General features: G+C 41.5%; 1 protein-coding gene across 1 annotated transcript in view; it reads right to left on the bottom strand.

Annotated features, from left to right (window-relative positions):
• Positions 1–26,957, bottom strand: part of SUPT6H (SPT6 homolog, histone chaperone and transcription elongation factor) — a 2,620,423-nt gene that overhangs the window by 1,236,155 nt on the left and 1,357,311 nt on the right. The window lies entirely within an intron of this gene.

The raw sequence follows: 26,957 nt of genomic DNA, 5'->3' as shown, positions 1-26,957 counted from the left end.
GTTCCTGTCCTAAGACAGGGGTGGTGGACCAAAAGCACTTTCCACGAGCCCATGGAGGATGGCTCTGGCAAATCATGCTCTGGCTCTAGAGACAATGTCCAATTTTTAGTGCTTAATGAATGTGTGTACAGAGGACCATGAAGCTGCTTCGAGAATAGCTGCCATGTCCAAACCTTTAAAGAATGTCCCTGAGGAGGACACTGGCTTGGTCAAATGTGCCTTGACTGGGGAGGAGAATGACTTACCATGGGTTGTATAACAAACAGATGGTTTTAGACATCTAAGAGGATATGGTTTGCTTGGAAACAGGGTGCCCCAGGGCTCTTGACAGGTTCTTCATAAGAGATGAAGAGCCTGTCAAACTTGCGGATGGGTTTGGTGTTGGCCAAATAGTATCCAAATTGACTGTGTACGTCTAAGGAATGAAGTATCCTCTTTGCTGGGTTTTGTGGCGAGGGAAAAAAGGTTGGCAGATTAATAGCCTGGTTCAAGGACAGTTCACTGACCACTTTAGGCATGAAGGCTGGAATAGTAAGCAAGTATACCCTGTCCTTGTGGAAGACAGTGAAAGGGAAAGAGGCCATAAGGGCCTGGAGTTCCGAAACCATTCTGGCAGAAGTGCTGGCCACCAAGAGTACCATTTTCCTTGTGCAGTGCTGGAGGGAGCAATCTTTGGCTGGTTCAAAGAGTGGGAGAGTCAATTTCTCCATTACAAAATTTAGATCCCAAGGAGGTGGAATGGTCTTCCTTGGGGGTCTGAGATATAGTGCCCCTTTCAAAAAAAGCTCGACTTCTAACCATGAAGCTAAAAGTGGTACCAGGGGCAGTCAAGCTGAGATTGCAGACATAGGTTTTAATGGAGAAGTAGGAATGTTCAGACTATTAGGTAACACAGGTAGGACAAACCACTGGGAGCTCTGCTGTCAGTGGTTGTAAGTTGTTTTTTTGACACCATACAGAAAATCTCTTCCACTTCGGTAAGATTTCCTGGTAGCTGGTTTCCTGGCCTTCTGCAGAACCTGAAGCACATCCTCTGTGTACAGGTGTCTGAAGGGAATCAACACCCTATCACCCACAGTGTAAGATTCAGTGTGGACAGTTGGGGATGTAAGAGTGTTGCCTTCTCCTGTGTGAGTAGGTCCATTTGGAGGGGTAACTTGTGGTGACTGCCCTTGGCTAGATGTAGTAATAGGGGGAACCAATGCTGCCTTGGTCAACAGGGAGTCACCTGCAAGATTTGAGGATGTTCCTTCTGAATTTTCAGTAGGACTTTCTGTACGAGAGGGAAGGGGATGCATAAGCTTACATCCCCTTCCTGGGGACTGAAACAGCATCCACCTTCCATGTTTCTGGGTGTGGGGCCCTGGAGCAGAAGGTTGGGATGTCTGTTCACAGGGGAGGCAAAGAGAGCCACATCTGGAATACCCCATTGATGGACCAGGTCCAGGAACATGTCCCTGTTCAGCATAAACTTGTGTGACAGAGTCATGGGTCCTGCTTAATGAATACATCATCACATTATCTGCAGAAGGGGTGGATACTGCTTGGAGGATCTGTTTTTCCAAGGTGATTTTCCCAGCCTGCACAGGAGGTAGGACCTTGTCCCCCATTTGTCAATGTACCACAGCATCGTGGTGTTGTCTGTGTACCACCTCAGAGTGCCTAGTAGAAGCTGATCCTTAAAAAGTATTAGGGCCAATATCAAGTCTCTCATTTCCTTGACATTGATCTGCTCTTTCTGTTGAGCGAGGGGTCCATGTGTTCCCCACTCTCCATTCTCATAAGGTTGCACCCCATCCTGTGTCTGATGCATCTGTAAAGAGATTCTGGTTGGGGAGAGGTAGATGTAAGGGGAGGCCAGGACTTGACTATCCGGGTTATCCACCACTTCAGTTCCCTGGCCAGGCATGGGCATCATGAACTCCAGGGGATGAAGGTGCTGCTTCCAGATTGTTCCTAAGTATCACTGGAACTTCCTTATGTGGAGCCTTGCCAGAGGTACCAGTGAGGTCATGAATCCTAGGAATCTGAGGAATTCCCTGGCTGAGATGGCTGTGAGAGGAAGAATTTCCCTGAAGTAAGCAGCGAGAATCACCATATTTTTTTATGGAGGAATGCAGGCCATCATATCCCTTGTCAAAATCCAACATCCCAGAACACCTGATCCTGTGTGGGTCTCAGGGATGATTTTTTGAGGTTTAGTGTTAACCCCAGATCTCTTAAGAGGGAGATGGTAAAGTCTAGGTGCTGTAAGGCCATGGTATTGAATGTAGCCTGAATGAGCAGGTTGTCGAGGTAGGGGAAAAGTTATATTCCCTGTGTCCTGGCAAAGGCCATGACTGGCGCCAGACACTTTTTAAATACTCTTGGGACTGTAGAGAGACCAAATGGTAAAGCACAGAACTGAAAGTGTGTAGAGTCCACTGAGAAGCGGAGGAATTTTCTGGACAGAAGATGAACTGGGATGTGTAAATAGGCATCGTTTATATCCAAGGATACTAAGAAGGCATGTGGAAGGATCAGGGGCAGAAGAGAAGGCAGGGAAAGCATCCGAAAGGAGGGAACCCGGAGGAAGGTGTTGAGGTGCGATAAATCTAGAACTGGCCTCCAGGAGCCTTCTTTTCTGGGGTCCAGGAAAATTCTTCAGTAGCACCCTTTCCAGCTTGCAAGAGAAGGGACTTACTGAATGCTTCTCTGAGCAAGAACTTCCTGAATGACTTGGGGTGGAAGAAAGCAAGTTGATCTCCGGGGGGGGGGGGGGTTGCTGCATGCCTTTGGGAGTAGGTCTGGCCTCCCAAGTCATGAAGTATCCCTGCTTTATGACAGATAGGACCCAAGAGTCCATGGTAACATGCTTCCAAGCAGGGAGGGATAGGGAAAGGCATGATGAGCGGGGTATCTGAGTGAAGAGCCTGGTAATCACAGACTACCAGGCTTCCCCTGAATGGGCTGTCTGGTAGAAGTGGAGGAAACAGACTTAGAAGGGGACTGTTTTCTGTGGTCCTTTCCGGTTTTAGCTGGCACTTTCCTAGCTGTGGACCTCACAAAGGAGGTTCTGGCAGGGTAATTTCTTTGAAAATGTGGGACTGGGGAGACAAAAATATGTCTCTGTTCCTGTAGTTCCTTGCCTTTAGTCTGGAGAGCCTTGAAAAGGTCAGCAGCAGCTGTACCAGGCAAGTCTTACTGTCTAGGGGAGCATCCAGGAGTTTAGATTTGATATGCTCAGGGAGGGACTGTAATCTAAGCCAAGAGTATTTCCTGATGACAGATTCAGAGGCGGGAGGCCTAGATGAAGCTTCTACGGGGTCGTAGCTGCACTTAAGAGTGTTTGGTTACCTGGGTGCAGGAATTAAGGAGAGATGATATTTTGGCCTTGGCTGGGGAGTCAGGGATCTTCCTCAATTGTTTGATCACATCTGCCATCACAGCCAAAGAGTATTTAGCTGTGTGTGTTTGGTAGCTGATGGCTCTTATTGCAAAGGTGGCCAAGGTGTATACTTTTTTCCCCAGACACTCCATGAGTCTGCTCTCTTTATATGAGGGCAGTGCAGAGATGGAAGGAAGTAATTTAGATGTTTTGTCAGCAGCCAGAGTAATAACTGATGGGTCTGCAGATGAGGCTTTGTACAGGAATTTAACTTCATCAGGGACCTTATAGAATCTATCTGCGTGTTTGGGTGCAGGGAGCTGCAAATCAGGATTTTTGGAAGAAGCCAGGAAGGCATCAGAGTCTACAGTGGGTACAGCAGAGGGGCTAGGAGACTCCAACTGGAGTAACTCATAGCATCTCTTTTGGGTCTCTGTGACATGGCTGCTGTCCCATTTGAAGAATTTTTGCAATTGTGTAATATTCTAGGTGAAAGTCCTCTTCTGGGGAGTCTGTGCCCCTGATCGTCTCTGGGGAAGCATATCCCAATGGAGAAGTAATCTGAGAAGAATAAGTGAAAAATTCCTCATCTGAAGAATCTTCACTGGAGCAGATGTTTGGGGCAGGTCCCTTAGGGGTAGAGGCCGACGGGGCCTGGACCAGAGTCGGGGTATGACGTAAGGCCAGGAAGGTGTTTAGAAGACCTGCCAATTCGGAGGCTGTTCGGGAGGAGGAGGATAAGAGATATGCTTAGTCTTTTGTTTTCTCTTTTTGTGCGACTCCAATGTTGAAGAATTGAAATACGATGAAGGGTAGGAGGGCCGGCCGGCACTCCACAACATCAGAGGCTACAGCTTCTCGTACAATGATCGCTAAGACCCTACGCGTGCCCTAGGAAATTGTGAGTCTTGGTTCCCCATCGATGACAGAATCAGATGACTGTGAATCCCTCCAGGACATGACCTTGGGTGTAATGCAGACATCTTCCAGGCTATCCCTTTCACCAGCCTTAAGAGGTATGGCTGGAATGGAAGGAGCAGCAGTCAGTTCAGGCCTAGACTTTTTCACCTTCTTGACTGGAGGCTCATCCGAGGAACCCGACGTCAGATCCATACGAGAAGCTAACCATTTAAGTCTCTGGTTTTCTAGGTAAAGTTTCAATGCTAAGTGGCTTCTAAGGGTTTTGGGGACAAAGGCCTGACAAATACTACAAGAGGTATGGTCGTGTTCTTGGCCTAGGCAAAACAGGCAAAGCTCATGCGAGTCTTTATGTGGAATTTGCCTTCAACACCTACATTTGCCTTTCCTACCTGACATGAACACAAAGCAGTAGCAAGCAAAATATAAAAAGCCCCAATGGGGTACTTATCTGAAGTCGGATGGTGCAAAGTCACTTCTTCTGAAAGAGTGACACCCAGAGCTGGCAGTCACACAGCCAGCAGAAAAGTTCTGAACTTGTTGCGTGCTGACATCCGCTTTATACCAGACGTCCATTTACGACAGATATCCTTGAGGAGATACGCTGGACATTGCACGTGCCCTAGCAGTAGCATTTAACTTTTGTATAATGGCTGGACGGCATGAGAGTTCACCAGAGGCAAACTCCCTGATGTTATGGATTCAGCAGCATATGAACTGAAAGACATCTTACCATTACAGATTATGTTCTATTGATCACTGCTGCAGTATTCCAAACTACTGTTTTAAATCGCATGCATATCTGGTTGGGGTAGCAAAGTCAAATCCTTTGCTTGGGGGTAGGCATAATTGTACTTCCTTCACAGACATAAGGTACAAGCTTTTTTTTTTCTTCAAACATCTTTATTGAATTATCACTTGTGACATAGGCAAATTTACATTCATATAAAAGTAATTAAACTATATTAACATAAACATTATACTTCACATATACCCAAGCAATATTACATAAATTATTCAATTCCTGCTTTTACTTTTTTTTTAATAAGAAACATTTCATTAAAACATCACTTACTACATAGGCAATCATACATTTATATAAATGAAAACAAACCACACCAACACCATCCTAGTCGCAAGTATTTTACATCCCAAACCATACTGTGACCCTCCCAGTTGTAAACATTACAATGCTACCCCTCCCAGTTGCAAACAGTACAATGCTTTTAGCTTCTTAAAGATTTTGGAAGCATTTCGCTGCTTTTTTTTTTTTTTAACAGCTGTAATTATTGGGATTTTTAACCGCCATTTAGTAGAACTCACGTGAAAAACGGAGCATCCATACATGCTTCAAACTTGGCCTTAATCCAGTCTGCAAACGGCAACCCAAATTTATAGCATATACAAGCAGTGCCCTCCATTGTGGAAATGCTCACTCTAAGGGTTGTCTAGACCACTTAAGGCGGCAACCTATAATTGTATAATTTACAGGTAGTGCTCTATACTGTGGAAGTGCTCACTCTAAGGGTGGCCTACGCCACTTAAGGCTAGCAAATTGATTTTTTCTGTGTAGCCTAAACATATGTACTGTTCTACTCAACAGAATTGTTCATGTCTGACTCCAACTATTACTTTATGTGATTTATTTAATTCAATGTACTACTAATATCTGTGTATCCTTACTGCTCTATGTATATAGTGTTATTTACTGCTTCAATATAACTTATTTTCTCATTTTTCTTCTGTTCTTCAGCTTTCACCCGGACTTACCCTTATGTTTTCGCCTGGGTGGAATCCTACACCTATTTTTCTTCTGCATTCTCAGCCAACTGCTCTAAGAAATTTTATCAAACCCTGCTACCTCCTGCAAGCTTCTAATAGAAGAATTCAAGGAAGTATGTGTATTTGCTGCCTAACCTTGAAATAAAATACCCAGTAAGCCCTGCTAGGTGTTCTGTTTGCTCCCAGCCAAGATAGACAGCAGCTAACCCCTTTTTTCCCCTATCTCCATTCCCCCCCTTACCTAGGCCCCTGACTTCTCTTGCTCTCATCTCCCCTCAGTCTAGCTTAGTCCTGCGCGAGCCCTGGTGTATTTTAAGTGCAATTCCACTTTTGTCCACTAGAGGTCACCCTTTCCCCACCAATATCTACTTCTCCAATATCTACTTCTATTACACTTACCCTAATATTCTCTTTAAATTCTAATCTTTTCTTTTTCTCTCTCTCTCTTCTTTATTTCAGTTCATTCCTACCCACTATTCCTAGTCCACCTCCACTTACCTTTGTGCTATTTAACATTCACTGACAGTTTTTCCATCCTTTCCTGACCACTCTGTTCTTCCCGCTCCGTTCGCCCTATGGGCTCACTCCGCTCCCCTACCCTGCCCCCAATTTCCACCCGCCCCCAGTACCTCTAACCTTATACCCTGTTAACCACACCCCCTTTACCAACAACCACTCATTGAATCACACCTAGCCCCACCCCATATCTATATCTCTGCTCCCCTTAATTATAAATCCCCTCCCTTCCCACCTACTCTATCTTCCAAAGCTAACCCCTACTCCTCTCCTTCTCCCTACATACATACTATACCTTATTCTACCATGCCTCACCATTACCAATGTTTTCTATCACTCTTACTCCTGACCACTCTTACCACAACTTACCTCTTAACCTACTATGAACAACCACTCTTATCTCCTCTTATCATCCCTTCAAAACAAACTCTAACACCTTTTCCTGCTTTATCTACAACCTTCCTTAATGCCATATTCAAGCCTAGTTTCTTTCAAGCTAAATATCATCGACTAAATCATATTAAATACTCCATGTTAAGCAACAAAAAATTACTTTACAACTATTGTAAACCTCCCCAATATTACATTTTCATATTACTCTACTCATTAAAAGAGGGAGACATGCACCCCAACCCAGGCCCAAGCCCTACCCCATCCTGCATTAACTACAAACTATACCATACGATCCCTCTACCTTCTACCAAACCCACCAAATCACTCTCAATAGCCCATCTCAACATACGTAGTATATGCAACAAAAGACCACAATTTCATGCCCTTCTGGATGTTCAACAATTCGATATCCTCTGTTTAACCGAAACATGGCTTAATCCCACAATAAAAGACATAGAAATCATCCCCCCAGGCTATAGCATCTTTCGACAAGACCGTTTAAATAAAAAAGGTGGAGGGGTTGCAATTATCTATAAAACAGGACTACAAATCAGCAAAATGAATTATAACCTACCTTCTAACAACATAAAAATACTTATTTCTAAACTGCAGCTTAACTCCCATAAATCAGTTTACATCATCTGCACCTACTTCCCCCCAGGTAAAAATCTAACTATATTAGACCACCTCCTAAACTGGCTTTCTTCTAATCTCCCTCAAGAAACAATTCTGCTAGGTGACTTTAATATTGATTGGAATTTATGTAACAACACCAATCCTTCTTCCCTTATCAACCTGCATGGCTTCTCACAAGCTATAAACTCTCCAACTAGAACAAATAAACTTAATAATAAAGAAACCATCTTAGACTGGATACTAACAAATTGTCCACAACAAAACTATACAACAGGAACCCTCCCAGATGACCTTAGTGACGACTCTCTGATATATATTATCAGACATAAAACAAGCTTAAATATCCCCTCTTCAATCAGAACCATCCGTAGCAAAAACCACCTTGACCATGAACTGTTTCTAACCGAACTAAAACAATGTAACTGGTCTCCTCTTAAGTCTCTCCCTATAGATAAAGCAGTTAACTACTTTAATACTACCTTCCTAGCAATCCTAGACCAACACGCCCCAATGCGTTCCATAAGAATGAAAAATAAACCAGCTCCATGGCTCTCAAATCACACTAAAAAACTAATCCTCAGTAGAAACAAATCTTGGGTTAAATGGCGGTCCACAAAGGACATAACTGATCACCAAACCTTTAAAATACAAAGAAATATAACAAAAAAGCTATCTTACAAGACAAAAAGAACTTTTATATACAACTACAACAATCATCTCTTCAATAACCACAAAAATTCTGGTCTACTATTAACACACTACTATCCCCAGGCAGAGTTGAATCACCTAATCCACTAGGCTCCAACCCTGACTGTCCAATGCAAACAGCTAATGCCCTTAATTCTTTCTTTACTACTACTATACTAAATCTAGCAAATCGGCAAAACCCAGATACCTCTAATTTGCCCAGTCCAAGCTCTACTCCTCCCCCTTTTCACCTTGAACCTATACCCACCTCCTATATCTCTTCCCTACTTCAAAAACTAAAACCTAATACCCCCTCAGCTGACAAGCTACCAGTCGAATACCTCAAAATAGGAGCCAAAGTCATTGTCTACCCAATCTCCATATTGATCAATAGAACCTTAAAAAAAGGTTTAATCCCATCAATCTAGAAAATCTCATACATTATTCCTCTTCACAAAGGTGGCGACTCTACTGAGTTCTCTAACTTTTGTCCCATTGCTCTACTCTCCCCACTTACTAAAATCATGGAGAAATGTATCCATAAACAACTTATAACCCACCTACTCTGTCATCAGCTCCTAGCTAACTGTCAACACAGTTTTCGACCGTTTCATAGTACCACCACAGCCTTACTATCCTTTACCAACTGTATCAACAAAAATCATAACAATAATACTCTGTCCTCTGCTTTCTTTGTAGACCTATCTAAAGCCTTCGACATGGTTAATCATCAACTTCTCCTCCACCTACTAAAGTCCCTCTCCTTCGACTATCCTGCCATGAACTGGTTCACAGCCAACCTGGATAACCGAAAACAAACAGTTCTCTGGCAAAACCATCTTCCCGACCTTCTTCCTACCTCTCTAGGTGTCCCACAAGGCTCTATTTTAGGTCCACTACTGTTTTTCATTTTCAAAAATGACCTTCATCTCTCTATTCTACAGTCTACCTGTATCCAATATGCTGATGATTCTACTATCATTTGTTCTGCCTCATCCCAAACTGAACTTCATTCTCTCGCACAAAAAGCCTTCTCTACTATTGAACAATGGTTCTCCAACCACTGTCTTCTCCTTAACCCCAAAAAAAACAAATTACTGCTCTTTATTCCTTCTCATCTATCACCCCCTCTTCATTTCACACTTACATCTAACAATGGTACCGTTATCTCTCCTGACCCCACCACCAAACTCCTTGGAATTACTATTGACAATCAACTAAAGTTTGACACACATAAATTCCACAATTAAATCTACTAACAAAAAACTTGGATCCCTTTATCACATCAAACCTTTCCTGACACCAGTAGCCAGAGCCACAATAGCTAGAACCCACTTAATCTCTACCCTGTTATATGCTTCCCCCATATATACCAATCTTTCTAAAAATAATCTTAACAAACTTACTAGATCATACAATAATATTGCTAGATTTGTTACCAACTCTCCTTACAGAACCCACCACTGTCTGAATCTAAAACAGCTAGGGTGGCTTGAATTACCGCACCTACTACAATTTAACCAACCTATAATCGCCTACAAAGCCCTACACCAACCCGATAACACCCCAATTCTCTCTACCCTTATAAGACCATATAATAACTTGAAGAATCTTCGCTCTGCCAACAAAATGTTGATACACACTTCCTTCTCTAATAACTTAGCAGGTGATTCTTTATTCTCGAACTCAGTTGGTAAAATATGGAATCAATTACCAAATGACCTCACTACCCTCACCTCTCTCTCACGATTTAAAACTAACCTAAAACTTTTCTTCTCCAATCACTGGTTATGCTCTTGTACCAACCCTGACTAACCACTTTTTTTCTCTATCCGTCAACCACAAAATATCATTCTCAACCATAATCTCTACGTCTAACCATTCCTTAAACTAACCCTCCTCCTTATTCATAGCACTCTCTCTCCTGAGTACTACTTCTTATCTTTAACTCTTCTAGCCATTTTATTCTCTGTCTTGTTCTAATTTTTTGTTAACTGGAGAGGTATTATTCTATATTAATGCCACTGCCAAACTTTTTCTTTAGATGTTTCAAAATGTTGTTTTAAAATGTTTAATCTATAAATGTTAAATCTAAATGTTATTTTATGTTTTTATGATGATGTGTAACTGGAGCTTTTCTCCCCGGGCCTCCACTGAAAATGGACATGTATCCACAGTTGGACTAGCCCGGTCAACAAATTTAAAATAAAATAAATTACACATCACTTATAATCTACACAATCTTCCTCAATAAAACATTACTCAGCTCATTTAAGTCTTGCCACCTCTTATGCTTCATTCCTCCCTTGTATGTATTGTTCCTACATTTCCCATATTTTCCTATGTAGTTTGCTCCTAACCTTTTCTAAAGATCTTAGTTCCACTTGTTTTATCCCTTTTACTATATTCACTACCTCCAGTATAGTGGCTTTAGATTTTGATTTCCATTTTCTAGTAATAGCTTTTTTTTGTCAGCCACCATTATTAGACACAGCAAGGCCTTACCATGTCTAGGCAATTCCGATTCTGTATCATAGCTCAGAAAAATTATCTCCCTCATCAGACCAATCTGTCCACCCAGCATCTTTGACTGCCCATCCCGCAGGGAATCTTTCAAGTCCACCAACTCACCACCCTCTCAGAAAATATGTTCCCAATTACCTCTTTCTTCCCTTTCACACCTCCAACATTTACTGTCTACCTGAGGAAAAATTCTCTGGAGTCTACTTAGGATATAAATCTATCTATGTAAACATTTCCAGGCAAAAATCCTAAACCTTCTAGATTTTGTTGCATATCTGGGAGATGCACGTACATCCTCCCACAGTTTCTTTGTGAACTGCTAATCCAATCTCTCTTCCCCAATCCTTTCTAACCTTCTCTGACTGGCTCTTAATAGTTATCATGCAATATTTTATTTATTCCTTTCTTAACAACAGCTGCTGTTCTCGATTCTATTAAACTCTACCAGTGCTGGTCTTTCGTTTAGGACTTCCCTTTTATTTCTCTTTGCCTATACTCTGATATGAATCCCTGATAGGGAAGGCAATTTCTAACCTGCAGTCCAAACAAATACTTGGTCTTCCCATTCTATCATCTTTCCATCTCTAGTATTTGCTACCAATATCTTGGTTGCTTTACCAGTTTTCTCCAATAAATTCCAGTCCACTCTTGCCTATTGTCTGTATCCCTGCTGCTTTATGGACATAATATTCTGCATGATTGTTACTCTCCTTAAAGGCCTGCATCCAAAATCCCAGTCTCTCTCTGTTTCTTGAGCTTCCCCAGTGTTTCATCATCATCCCTTTCCAGTCTGAATTAGTTTTCTGCTTGTGCTATGTACAGGAATCTTAACTGTGTAGCTCTGAAATACCCCTTCAAATCTGGTCATAAGAATCCACCCTGTTCTACTGGAAGAATCAGCTTATCCCACTTGATCTTGCCATCTTCCCCTACCAGATAAAGTCCTTCAACTATTAATTACTACCCACAACTTCTCCTCTGGTTGATAACATGACTGGCCTGTGTACAAAACTAAAGGGACTAAAAACATTTTAACTGCTTGTATCTTACTATCCATACCCATCCAATAAAGCTGCCATTTTCTCAGTTTTTTGTATTATCTTTTGTTTGGTCTCTTTCCACATATCCTTTAGCTGCCACACTAGAATCATTTTAATCCATACACCTAAATATTTCATTTTATCAAGTCCCTGTAAATATGGGTATTCCTGAACCAGTTCATGTGTGGGTACATAAGTTACCGCTATTGTCTTTGTTTTAGCTTCATTAATTTTGTATCCCGAAAAGATCTGAAACTGCCTCAAAATGTGCCACAACACTGTAATGTCTGGTTTTGTCAGGTACAAAATAATATCATCTGCAAATAAAGTCAGCTTTCCTTGACTACCATAACAATTATATCCTTGAATTTCTGAGCCCCTTAATTTCTTTGCCAATGGTTTTAGATGTAATGCAAATAAAGGGGAAAGAGGACACCCCTGCCTGGCTTCTCTGCTCAAGCAGAAATGATCAGAGAGGACCCCACCCCGTTTAATTTTCGCCTCTTATCCCTCATACATTCTCCCAAACAACCTTTATAATTTTTTCTGGAAATGCAAACGCTTCCATTGCCCTGCTCAAATTCCCAGCTTACTTGTCAAATGCTTTCCCTGCATCAAAACCAACCAACAATGGCATTTTCTTACATTTTGCTTCCCTCTGAATCATCAATGTTCTGTTAACATTGTGAAATGTTAGCTTCCCCTCCACAAAACCTGATACATATCTGTCAGTTTTGCCATTCGTTTAGGCATTATAGACATGAACACTTTACAGTCATGGTTTAGTACTGAAATGGGCCTGTATGAAGCTGGATCTGATGCATCCTTCCCTCTTTAGGTATTACAGCTACCACTGTTTTCTTCCAGGATGGTGGTACTTCTCCTCCTCTTAAGACACGGTTAAAGAAAACCTTCCAGATCCTTTATCAAGCTTTTCCTCCTAGCTTCCAAACTTCCACAAAAATACCATCTTTTCCTGAGGGCTTTCCGGTAGATTGGTTAGACGTCACAATTTTTAGCTCATCTCCTCGTATCCTGTTAGTAAATTAGCTTCATCTACCTCTAACCTTAGCATATTTAATTTCTCTGTAAACATTTATATTTATATCTTATTGATTTTCATATTTCTCTGCTTTACAGAGAATCTCTCATAATTTCTGAAATATTTCGAACACCTCTACAGGATCTCTTGTTACCTTCTTTGTTATAGGCTCCCTAAGTTTCCAGACGGCCCTTTTTACTTTCTGTTGCCTGAGTTGTGCTAAAAGTTTTTGTGCTCTAGTTTTATCAAAAAACAGTTGCTTAACAGCAATCTTTCTAAGTTCATGGACATTATCGAGGTAATCCCTTCTTTTCTGTCTAGCATTCTGAACTTGATCCTCCTCCTCTTCTATGAGATTCCCCCTTTTTTGCAATACTTTCACATGTTAGTCTCTCTAAATAACTTGTTACTTCTTAACCATAGCTCCTTTTACTTCCATCCTATTTTTAAACGCTGCCTTAATTTTATCCCACTCGAGCTATGTTTTCAGAAGAAGCTTTTATGTTCTAACAGCTCCTGAATAACCTGCACTACCCATCCTTTATATTCCTCTCTTTTCAACATATGGGTGGGAAAGTGCCAGTGTCTCATTTTTATTTAATTATCCTGTGTTTTTATTTTAGCTCTTATTGGCACATGATCTGACAGTCATTGGGGAGATATCAAGACCTTCAACTAAATGCACATGCTCCTCTGAAATGTAAATTCTGTCTAGCCCAGTTTTTGTATTTTGGGAATAATACGTAAATTCCTTCCAAACTCCTGTTACTGAATTCACATCTTCCATGCCAAATGCTTTCACAAAATCTACCCTCCTTTGTTATATTTTCTTCTTGCCACCCAGAAACATCTTCACTGCTGCAAATCACATTCCAGTCCCTACCAATAAATAATATTCCTTGCTGAAACCCGATTATTTCTCAGATAATTTTCTTAAGCTCCATTACAGCAGTTTTAGGTGGAATGTAAATACATGCCAGTGGAATCCTCCTCCCATTCCAGTAGCTCCTTAGCACTACAAATCTGCAATTATCTTTTTTTATCTTCTTCTATCATTACTGGAGCTCCTCCTGCAATTAATATAACTACTCCTCTTTTCCTTTATCCCAGGTATTCCGCTGAATAACCATCCTGAAAGTCTTTCGTTATCAAGTTTACATGTTCAGTTCTTTCTACATGCGTCTCCTGTAACACAGATATTTGCACTCTACATTTTAAATATAGTTCACAACTCTTTCTTGTTTGTATTTTTCTGAAAGGCCATTTGCATTTAAAAACATTAAAGAAAGCATCATTGTAATAATAATTATTATTCCCACCTTTTATGTACAACACTTTTTTTGTTAAATGTCTACTCCTAGCTTTTATGTTACATGCATACACTGTTTGGCAGGTTGAGCTTTTACACAGTTGTTTCTTGTCATATACATTTGAGCCTGTCACATCTAATAATACTTTTTGTTTTACTGAAAGCCCCCAAACAAAATAAAAACACCCGCAAAAACCTACTAACTTAATGCAAATACAGAAAACTATGTACATCTTCAAATACTAAATTTTTACCCTCCTAACAGAAACAGTGCCAAACTGGCAGCCACCCTCACAGATTTGATTTAACCTAAAAGAAAGGTCCATCCATGCTAAGATGCATGGTGCAACCTGTGCTTCTACTAAGTTCGGATTGATTTTGTGTTACCTTTATAGCTCTCCCAGCTAGGAAAACCCCTGAATGTTTTCAGAGAATATTAACTACCTTGGGAATGCCTCCAAATGCTTTCAGAGAACATTATCCACTTTGGGAAAACCCAAAGAATGCTTTCAGAGAACATTATCTCTTAGCCAATTTATTTTTCCCCTCAGCCAGTCACTCTCTACTAGACTGTAGCCAGTTTCTCCTTTTCAGATTGCTTCCATGGAGACATGAGAACTAGGCAGCGAGTTTTTCTTTATCAGATTGTTTCTACGGAAGCATGAAGACCAGCTGTAGAATTGTTACTGAGCTTACATGTAGCTGCTAGAAATAAAGCCTCATAATATTCAATATTCCTTATCCTTTACTTGCTGTCTCTTAAACCTTGTTAATAAATCAATCTAAGGTCTTTAATCCAGACATTCTCCTATGCAAGAATTAGAAAAAGCACATTCATGTTTTCTTTTATTATGCTTTTTAACCAGGCTTTTGTATATACTGCAGTGCCTACATTTCTTAAAACTGAACAAGAGACAGAGAAGGGAGAAAGAAAAAGAATAGCACCTGCTTACAACCCCCATTACATTTAAAAATAACTGGAAAGAAATTTACTTTATAGCATATATAAAAAACCACATACCACAAAACTGGTACTATTTAAGAAAAAATAATTACTTACAGTTAACGTTTTCCCTCCTCTTGCCCTCTCCAAAGTGCTTTTCTGAACATGAATGACATGAAGTAGGGCATACACTTTACAGTCCCCCAAAAGCCCAACAAACACTAAAAAAATCTTATATTTCCAGATTTTTTTGTTCTGTCATATTTCACAAATATAATTATTGCATTGTAATCTCATATTAAGTTAATGGTTTTATTACTGTTCATCTCCAAAATCCTGTCTCTGCTTCATTTCAGACGTACTCGAGTCTTCTTCTCAACTCTCACACTCTCTTCCTTCTCTCCAACATTTTCCGTTGAAAAATTTGAAAAGGTTTCACAGGTACAGTCCCCTCTGCAGTCTATTACCAGAAGAACAAGAAGCAGAATCTCTTTTTGTTTCACAGCTTACATTTTGCTAGACTAACTTCTGTATTTCTTTCTCAGCATGTACTTCATCAAAAAATGATTTTGTCGGTCCAGGGAAGAATAACTTGAAGATAGCTGGGTACAGCAGTTTGAATCTCACACCTGAGCCTCGACATTCTCTGAAGAGTGGAATAAATTTGCTCCTCTTCTCTCTGGTGTACAATGAGTAATCAATTCTCCACACTCTACTGCCTCCCAGTTTTAGTACTTAGTCCTTCTGTCACAGTTTTATCAGAACCAACTCCTTCTGTTGGTAGGATTGCATCTTCAGTATTAAAGATCTAGGTTGCTTTCTTATAACCATGTTTGGATCATACACATGATGTGCCTTTCAACTAACAACAACTGCTGTGGAATACCAGTCCAGTTGCTTACATGTGCTTTCATTAAATTAATGCAGTCTTACTTCCAGCTTCTCTGGTACAGTTGATAATTCCGGGTTCTCTAAGTGCTCTGTCCTCTATTAGTTTTTTAAACATTTTTTCCTGGAGCAGTCTCATATTCAGCCAGCCTTTTCTTTATTTCAACCTATGATTTTTGGAGCTTTATCTTCTCATCTGAATACCTGTTTAAAGCTTCTTCCATTTTTTCCAGCCTTTTGCTGTTTGTGTTTATCTTAACCAGGTCTGCATGTAGTTGCCTTGTATGTTTCTATAGGTTACTGGAAATCATGTCTGAAAGGCTGCATTACTTTTTGCTGACCAGCTGCAGAACTCTTCCCCTGTCAGTGTTTCTTCCTCATGTTTTGTAGCTGACTTTTTTTCCAGGTCTTCTGTCTTTATTCCCGACATCCAGGCAGTGCAATCACTAGCCAGTTACTGAAATTTACACAAACACAAGTCTACTGCCTTTCTCTGCTGAGTTTCTGTTTTTACACTGGGAGAGCTAGAAATAAGCTGCTATTCAACGTGCAACCATCTTGGAAGTTAAAGTACAAGGTTAGATTCTCACCTTTGAGGGAAATCAGCCACCTACTTTTAAGCACATAAAAGCTGATAAATTTAACATTGTTAAAACATGCCTGATTTATTGTTACTGAAGACAGCTTGTCTGTGACAAATAAAGGTTTGTTCCTTTGGAACACTACTGGGTTTCATGATTTTGGAAATTATTGTGACTGAGCTCATCGCTGAAGTTTTAAGACCACGAGTTTCTCTCTCTTTTTTTCCCTCAACATTCATGGTGGTGAAGTTGGAACTAGGCAGACTCCTGCACTTGTTCATTTTTTTGTTCTAGACTTAAAAAGGCTCACAAGGGTAGTCTAGTACTTATCTATTAACCACAGAGCCATGTGACCAGGATATAACTTAAGCCCATGGGTGAAAGGGTGCACAGACAGATAGATGAATGCAAATCCTCAGACTGCCTCTATGTCAATAAGCCTTAAGAGGCTTGAAAGACAAAATAAATTGGTCAGTTAACAGGGCAGAAGCAGAAAAAAATAATACCCCTTGGTCCACGAGGGGAAAAAGGGAGAGGTCTCAAAAAAGGCAGAAAGTAGAGAGGGAAGGAATACCGCAACAGTGACCAGTAGGACATCAACTGGTATGGTGGTTTCTTACACAACTGTACTATGTTCTTTCTTAGATCACTGTTGCAGTATTCCAAACTTTTGGGCAAGTTCGAAAGCTTAAGATATGTGAAGGGTGGATGGAAGAAAGCTAGGATAACTGTCTAGTAATCCACAGAGGACAGACCTGGCGAAGTTGGCTCTGGATATAGAAAGACATCCACTGTGTAATATTTGGTAGGGGTGCACAGAAGACCAAATAGCTGTTTCTAAAATTGTTCTAGAGTAAATCCCCTTCTAAACTCCAGATGAGACCACCAATGGTATGAGCCTTTGTAGCAGATGGTAAAGTTCTTGCCACGGAGTTTGTAGCCAAATGATATGGATTTAGAAATCTAGTTAGCAATAGTCTACTTTGCAACTGGGTTTCCTAACTTGGAAAATATTGGAAAGGAAACAACTGGTCTGATTTCCGAATCCTTGATCTCACCTAGGTAGAACATGAGCTGTCTATGCACATCTCAGGAATGTAGAATCCTCTCTCCCATATTTTGTGGATTAGGGTAGAAAGTGGGAAGATTTACTGCCTGATTGAGAGATTTACTACTTTTGACAAGGAAGAGGAATGGGCCCTGTCCATATGGAAAATAAGGGCGGTAGGGGTTGCCACAAGGGCTTATATTTTGGACACTCGTATGGCAGTCATAAGACCTACCAGAAAGACAGTTTGCCAAGTACAGACTTTGATACAGGCAGATGCTGCTGCTTCAAATGGAGGGAGACAGTTTTTCCAACACAAAGTTGAGATGGCAAGCAGCTTTCCTTGGAGGTTTCAGGCAGAGCACCTTTTAAGAACAGTTGAAGCTGCAGTTTCAGAGGTATGCACACATATATGGCTGAAATGTGAAATGTGGGCCTTAATAGAAGAGTATGCTAGGTCAGACACCAACATCTCACATAGATAAAAGGATTGTCTTTTTTACTACTAGGAGTACAATCCATACAAGACACTCAACTGCCAATGAATAGGTTATGGAGGTCCATAGTCCAAAGACAAATTATTCTTTAGTTTAAACACCAATTCTCTCCCAGTTACCCTTGTTAACATCTCCCCCAGGTCTTCCTTAGGCTCTCTAAGCTCCTCACATTCCAGGAAGATATCTCACTCCATTCCCAGATGGCTGCTTCTTTCCAGCAGCTTGACTAAAATCTTCCTGGTGCAGATCCAGTCGGTCTGATGTGTAATATTTACATTGGCACTTCCAAACGACCTGGTACTTCTGTGACTCAATTGCAATTTTTAGGAGCCACATTACATATTGTACTTCATTCTGTAGCAGTCTACCTCATTTCTCCTTTTTCATAAGCAACACATCCTCTTATTTTTCTAACTGCCTCTCCCATTAGTCCCTTATTCCCTACCAAACCTTGTCAGAGCTCATTTCCTTCACTTGACCAGTGAAAGCCAAACTTCCTCTTTAAGATCCAGTTTGCCTGTCTTATTTTAAACTTTTTCTTTTGAACGGGTTGATGTCAGGGGTCAAAGGATCCACCATTTTTGCTTAGGTGAGACACACAGAGCTGAGTTTCCAAGTAGGAATTAATAAGTCTAACTCTTGTGGTCTTTGGAACAAAGGAATGACGGACCATTTTTTGTAGTTATGTTCTAGGCAAACAGAAGAAACACTGGGAGTGGAGATACTCGTAGGTAATCTGCCCACACAATTCAATTCTCAAACCGCCCCTCAGCTGACGTCTAACATAGCAACAAACAGCAATATAATGGAGAAAATGAGAAGAAGGTTCCCCACACAGGCACTCATCTGATCCACTGAAGGCCAACAGTACCAACAACCATGTGTAGAACAGACTACCAGGTGCAAAGCCTGCATTTGGACTGGCAGCAAGATAGTCTTAATGTTTACACTTACACATCCACTTATGCAACCTTAAGTCCGTCATCTTAGTTCCTACATCAGAAGTATGACTCTATGGAAGGTTTTGGGTTTGGCACCCCAAGTGGATATCCAGTCGAGATAACTCAACAGTTTGGAAAAGCGCAACAGTAATCTAAGGAAGGATATCTTAAAACCCACACATGGTTTCACAAAATTATCCTTTTTGTGTTTTACTCCACTGATTTTGCAAAGGATTTTTGTGTTTTGCTTAACAGGCACCCAGACATTTGAAAACCATCAGATAATCAATTTACTGTTTTTTTTTGTGCTACTGGCTTTCCTGTTTTCCAGTCCCACAAGGGAAAGCTCAAATTAGACTGGGGAATTCAGGTATGGCATTCCGAGTAAAGCAATCAGTTTTTGGCAATCAATCTTTGATGTGGTGAACAGGCCCAAAAAAGAACAAAATTTTGAATTAATACCTTTAGGGACCATATGAGTACTGAAATTGCATTTCTTAACAGACTATGACATTGCAAATCTCAACTAAAATGATGAAAATATGATTATGTCAAATAGAAAGCCTCTCAGAGGTGAACGTACAGCTTGTTGGTGTAGTCAAAATTTCCTTCAGGCAAGTAGGAGATGTGCAACACTTGAAACAGAAGAGCTGAAATCAGAATGCATCAATGTGACATTATTAAAGGAAACCATGTGCACACATACTTAATCACACACCAGCACAGTCCTGGGTTAAGCTAGCTATGAAGGGAAAGAAGCCACTATTTTTGTCATTTTAGAGAGGAGAAGATAAAAATTTAACGGGTTATAGAAACTTAATTTGTGTTATACGGACTACTGTGGTAGAAGCTTTAGAAAATCTTTGCACAAGAGTTTTATCTGAATATATCCCCACCCAACACTTTTTTTTTCCTTTTCCCCAACTGATGCTGTTGATACCAGTTTTAAAAAAAAATTGATTCTTCTCAATCAGTGATAGAAATAGATCAGGATTTCTTAACATCCCTCGACTCCAAAAGTAATAAGTCAGCCACACACAGAGCCTGCAGACAAAAACCTGCAACTTGGCACCAACTGCAAGTCCCTCAATGGATTCTTTAAGTAAAGTAACCACCACACATCACACTTCATGGGACACTAGCAGTGGAATAGCTTCCTCTAAAGATATTAGTAAGTATTAACTGAAAAACTAAAATATTACATCATGAGGGCTTAAAAAGAACCACGTGTGTGGCTTCTGTCCATGATGTCTGCTTCTAATGGCTGGAAAACCCTTGCAATGCATGACAGACCTAAAAAGCTTATCCTTATATGTTAAAAGGTAATCATATTTTTTAGAAACTCATTGTAAATACAACACAATTTTCCATCCTTGATCAAACACACACACAATGACAGACTTTCAGAGAGAGGAAATCACCCTGGGACAGAACCATACCCCATTCTGCAATAAGTCATTCAGACAAACCATGTACAAAGCAGAGATATGCCACATACAGCCTACATCCCACCAAACTTGCTGAACACATCGCAAACAAGTCAACCGATTCACTCTATGAAGTCCATAAACAAACAGCCTTCTGAACTCACAGCAAGGATAGCTGAGAAAACAGACAGTGGAGGCTATCAGAAAATCATGTTGAAATGCATCCACACAAAAGGCTTGACATGTCATCTAAAGTGGTCATACTATGGGAAGCATCACCATCAAAGCCCATCATGCAACTAATGTTAAGTCTTATCAGCAAGTAAAGTGTCTTTACATGAACTCTGTGAATAACAAGTTATGTACTCACTATAACTTTCCATCTGAGTAGGTGGCTTCATTTGTCTGCAACCTGTGGGTCTTGGATCAGAGCCGGCAACTATTTATACAGCTACGGATCCGAGCTCCGAGCTCCTCCCCTCACCCATAATCCCTTGCCAACCCCAAATGACCTCAGATCAAGTTTCCCTCCTATATACCTGAAAAGGTATTCCAACAGGAAAAGGCAGGAAAAATACCAACATCTAACTCTTCTGAAGGCCAGGGGGAAAGAGTGGGGGGATGGTTGCAGACAAATGAAGCCACCTACTCAAATGGTGAGTACATAACTTCTTAATCTAGAATAGGAACTTCATTTGTCTGCAACCTGTGGGACAGAGTCCCCAGCTACCTGAATCTTGGGCGGCCATCATGGAAGGATGTTCTGGAGCACTGCGGAGCCAAAGGATGCTCTCCCTCTGGAAATGACGTCCAGTTTGTAGTGGTTAATAAAGGTATGAGATGAGGCCCAAGTGGCTGCTGAGCAAATATCATCCAAGGGGACTCTAGATCTGAATGCAGTAGAAGTAGACATGGAGCGAGTGGAATGTGCATGAACCCTTTGAGGTGTGGGCCTCCCAGAAGTCTCATAAGCCAGAAGGATACATTGGGAAATCCAGTGTGATAAGGTGACCTTCGAAACGGCTTTACCTAAATTGAATTTGGCAAAGGAAATAACAGCTGATCAGATTGTCTGTGACCAGCAGTCCTATGAATATAGAAATGCAGCTGCCTGTGTACATCTAATGAATGCAGCTTGTATTCTCCTTTATTTTGATAATTAGGGAAGAAAACAGGAATATTAATGGACTGATTGATATTGGTTTCTGAGGCCACCTTAGGTAGAAAGGACGGACTGGTCCTGAGGTACACTCTATCCTGATGAAAAACCAAGTACTGGGGTTTTACGAAAGAGCTTGAAGTTCCGAAACTCTTTTCGCAGAAGTGATGGCTACCAGGAATGCTATTTTCCAAGACAGGTATTTAAGATCAGTCGAGGCAGCTGGTTCAAAGGGAGAAGCAGTCAAGGCCTGAAGAACTAGCGATAGGTCCCAAGGGGGTATGGCTTCTTTGAAAGGGGGCCTGAGCAGGAAAAGTACCTTTGAGGAAGGTTTTACATAATTTAGCTGACATCAAAGGACCTGCCTCGTGTCCTACGTGGTAATGGGAGATGGCTGCCAATTGTACCTTGACTGTCGAACAGCTAGCCCCTTGCTGATAAAGCCCGGTAAGGAAGTCCAAAATTGACGTTAGCAGAGCAGTGAAGGGGTCCAGATTATGATGTTCCGCCCAGATGGAGAAGCGCTTCCATTTACTGCGGTAAATCTTCCTAGTGGAAGGTTTATGTGCTGCCACCAAGATGGCTTTGACTGGTGAAGAGATACTGGGAGTCCTCATTAAGAGTGGAACTGGAGCAGCCAAGCTGTCAGCTTCAGGCTGTCCAGATTCGGGGTCGGTAAGCCTGATGGGTGGGAGATCCAGGCAGGGATCCAGAATCCAGGGAGGATTCACCAAGTGAGACTACAGGTAAGGGAACCAAGTTTGTCGAGGCCAGAATGGGGCAATGAGGATCATTTTGCTCCCCAACCGAGAGGCTTTCTGTAACATCTTTAGCATCAGGGGTAAAGGAGGATAGGCATAAAGTAGACTGGGCGGCCAAACATGCACTAGAGCGTCTCTCGGGGCTTCCCCTGGTGGGGGAATCAGGGCGAAGAAGTTGTCGCATTTCGTATTTGAGGGAGAGGCAAAAAGATCGCAGCAGTGTTGCCACCATTTTGCAAAAATCTGCTTCGCTACTCGGGAGTTGAGAGACCACTCGTAAGGGGAAAGGATAGTGCGGATGAGTTTGTCCGCCAGAATGTTGGACCATCCCAGAATGTGCGTTGCGATCAGAAAGCGGTTGGTGGAGATCGCCCATTCCCACACTCTCATGGTCTCTCGGCAGAGAGGGTAAGACCTGGTTCCCCCCTGTTTGTTGATATACCAGACAACTGACATGTTGTCCGTCTGTATCGCAATAGTTCCTACGGGAAGAAGGGTGTGAAGTGCTTGCAACGCCAACAGCACTTCCCTCATCTCCAGAACATTGATATGCAGGGAGGTCTCTGTGTCGTTCCATGTGCCTTGGACTGTTCTGCCTGAGCAATGCCCCCCCCACCCAAGGCGAGAAGCGTCCGTGGTCACAGTGACGAGAGGAGGTGGAGCGCAGAAGGGGTGACCTGTATGGAGGTCTGGAGAATGAAGCCACCATAACAGGGCCCTCCTGCAAGCCTTGCTGATAGAGACAGGGTAACTGAGAAGAAGAAGCTGAAAGGACCATTGTACTTGAAGGGTCCACTGCAGTACCCTCATGTTTAGGTGAGCGCATGGAAGGAGTGTAATTGCCGCTGCTATAGAGCCCAGTGCCCTCAGGACCAATTCCACGGGTGGAGCTTCTGACTGGAGGATGGCCCGCACATGTAAACTCAGATTCTGTAGTCGTTCCGGAGTGAGGTAGGCTCGCAGACTTCTCGTATCTAATCTGGCCCCTTAGCTGGGGGGGCCGAAGCGGAGGCCTTGGCCCTCCGCTTGTGGTGCTTCTCCCTCCATTTCTCCCTCTTGGCCTCCCTTGTCCTCCGGCGCTTTAGTGGGAGTTTGAATCCTGGCCGGGGGAAGGGGGGCAGGAGTGGCTACCACCACAGGCTGAGGAGGTGCCACGGGAGGAGCGGAGGCCGAAGCCGAATCCGGGGGCAGAAGTCCCGCCAGGATCAGCTTCGACCTCCGCTCTTTCAGTGCCCTGGGGTTGAACGCTGCACAAATGGTACAGCCCGAGGACAGGTGTTCAACCCCAAGGCACCCAACACACAGAGTGTGGCCATCTGCCGGAGAGAGCTTATGGCCACACTTGGTGCATTTAGAAAAAATAGGCTTAGGGGCCTCTGCCATACCTAAACTAAGGCTACACAAACACACTAGGCCCCAAACGCAATCACACACAAGCACACACTAACGACCAGCGAGGGGAGGGTAAAAAACTAAAATTTAAAAGTTAACAGGCTAAAGAAAACCTAGCACACTCACACTGATTAAACTAGGAAAAAAAGACTGAGAAAAATTCACTTATCTATAACAAATTGCCAGGAGCTCGCAATCCAGCTGAGACACTTTAGAGCGGCAAACTAGATCTGAGGTCATTTGGGGTTGGCAAGGGATTATGGGTGAGGGGAGGAGCTAGGAGCTCGGATCCATAGCTGTATAAATAGTTGCTGGCTCGGATCCGATATCGGATCCAAGACCCACAGGTTGCAGACAAATGAAGTCCCTACTCCAGATCACACATTCGGCACCGATTTTACTAGCACTCACCTTTGTCTCGTCATGCCCAAATACAAACATAAAAAAGTTCCCAACAAATTTGCTAAAACAATAACAACGGTGGGAATATATTTAAATGTTAAATGTGCAACATATCCTGAATGGGTGATGCAGAAAAAAGAAAACAGTAGCAATCCATTTCACCTCACAAGCAGTTCTTGTCCCACTTTATATCCAAGTATATAAAGCAGAGAAGTCCTCCTCTCAATAGACTAAAAAGGACTACCTTCAACCTGAAGGCACACCATATTAAGCCTGCATATACTTCCAACACTTGTCTTCATTCAGGTGAGGCTATCTGCTAAAGGGTAGCACTCCCTCTTCTTTTGCTACAGCCTCCTTTTGAGGAGAACAATGGGCCAGAGTAGATTAACTTCTTCTGATCTTCCATGGATTGAGAGAGTAAGCCAGGATACCCCCCACCTGATCAAAGATCTTAAGAATATTTTTAGGGGGGGTTATACTTGAAAACTTGGGTATAAAATGCAAACAAAATTGCCATTCTACCTTCAAGATTTTAAATGCAACTCAGTAGGATGCTGACCCCACCATACTGCTATCAGTGGATGGAGTTTCGGTAGCTGTATCTTTTCAGTGAGCAAATTGTTTCTTTTCCTAAATTAAAGCACAAAAGATTGACTTCTATTACAACTCAATACAAATACAGTATGAGAGGGTAAAGACTCATAAGATCCAGCTTCATACCAGCCCATTTCAATACTAAACCATGACTATAAAGTGTTTATGTGTATAATGGCTAAAAGAATAGCAAAAGTGACACCAAAATTGATAGAAATAGATCAGTGTGGTTTTGTGAAGGAAAGACAAATATTTGACAATATTAACAGAACACTGATGATCCAACGGGAAACAGAATGTAAGAAAATACCACTGTTATTGGTGGGTCTTGATGCAGAGAAAGCATTTGACAGAGTAAACTGCGACGTCATGAGCAAGGCAATGGAAGCATTTCCCTGATGCAATTATAAGGTTGATTAGGACTATATGTGACGGATCAGAGGCGAAAATTAAAGTGTGTGTGTGTGTGTGTGTGTGGGGGGTCCTCTCTGATAACTTCTGTTTGAGTAGAGGAGCCAGGCAGAGTTGTCCACTTTCCCCCTTGTTGTTTGCATTATATTTCGAACCACTGGCAAAGAAAATAAGGTAGTCAGAAATTCAATGATATAACTGACATGGTAGTCAGGACAAGCTCTCTCTATTTGCAGATATTTTATAGATGACCAAACCAGAAAGGGACATTACAGTGTTCTGGAACATTTTGAAATAGTTTCATATCTTCTCGGGATACAAAATTAATGAAGCTAAAAACAAAGGCAATAACGATAAATGATGTACCTACACACAAATTGGTCCAACAATATCCATATTTATGGGGACATGATAAAATGAAGTATTTAGGAGTATGGATTAGAAATGACTGTATTGTGGCAGCTAAGGATATGTGGGAAGAGACTAAACAGAAGACAATACAAAAATTGAAAACCTGAAAGCATTGTTATATGGATACTAAGATACAAGCAATTAAAATGTTTTTTAGTCACTTTAGTCTTATAAATAGGTCAGGCATATTTTTTATCAACCAGGGGAGAAGCTGTGGACAGCAATTAAAAAAGAGTTGAAGGATTTTATCCAGGGAAAAAAAACAGCAAGGGTCAAGTGGGATAAGACGATACTTTCAATACAACAAGACAGACTAGGATTACCCAATTCGAGGGGATATTTTACAGCAACACAGTTAAGGCTCTTGTACATAGCACAAGCAGAAAAGTAAATCAAAGTGAAAAAGAATGATGATGATATTGGGGGGGGGGCTTCAAGAAATAAGGAGAGATTGGAATTTTGGGTGCAGACTCTTAAGGAGAACAACAAAAATCAGAGTATTATATTCATAAAATAGCAGGGAGTATTCTAAGAACTAAACCAACACAAGAATGGAGAAGAGAGATTCTGCCGACAGGAATAACTGTGGTTAGGGATACAGATAATGGGCAAGAGGGGGGGCTGAAATTCATTGGAGAAAACTGGCAAAGTAACCAAAAGTCCTAAATGAAATACCAGCACTGGTAGAGTTTTTAATAAAATCTGGAACAGAAGCTGCCATTTAAAAAGAAATAATTAGTAGAGCATGCAAAATACTGCATGATAATTTAAGAACCAATCAGAGGAGGTTAGAAAGGATTGGGAAGAGAGACTGGACATGCAATTCACAAACAGACAACGGGGGGATATATGTATATCTCCCAAATATACAACAAAGTCTAGAAGATTTAGGATGTTTGCCTGGAAGTGTTTACATAGATATTTTCATACCCCAAGTAGACTCCAAATAATTTTTCCTCTTGTGGACAGCAAATGTTGGAGGTGTGATGGGCAAGAAAAAGGTGCCGTGAAAATATTTCTGGGATTGTACTGAGCTGGTAGACTTTAGGGACTCCCTGTGGACCACTCTGTCGAAGATACTGGGTGAGTGGGTTGGACTGACTGGAGAGATGACTTTTTTTGAGCTACGATACAGAATCAGAGTTGCCTAGACATAAGTAAAGCCTTGATGAGTCTAATTATGGTGGCTGTCAAAAAAAAACAACTACTAGAAAATGGAAATCAAAGTCTATACCAACTTTACTAGAAGTAGTGAATACAGTAACAGAGATAAAACAATTGGAAAT

This window comes from Protopterus annectens, chromosome 13.part0 (genome assembly GCF_019279795.1).
Source record: "Protopterus annectens isolate FY-2018-M chromosome 13.part0, PAN1.0, whole genome shotgun sequence".
Classification (NCBI taxonomy): Eukaryota; Metazoa; Chordata; order Ceratodontiformes; family Protopteridae; genus Protopterus; species Protopterus annectens.
This window is presented reverse-complemented; position numbering and strand designations above follow the sequence as displayed.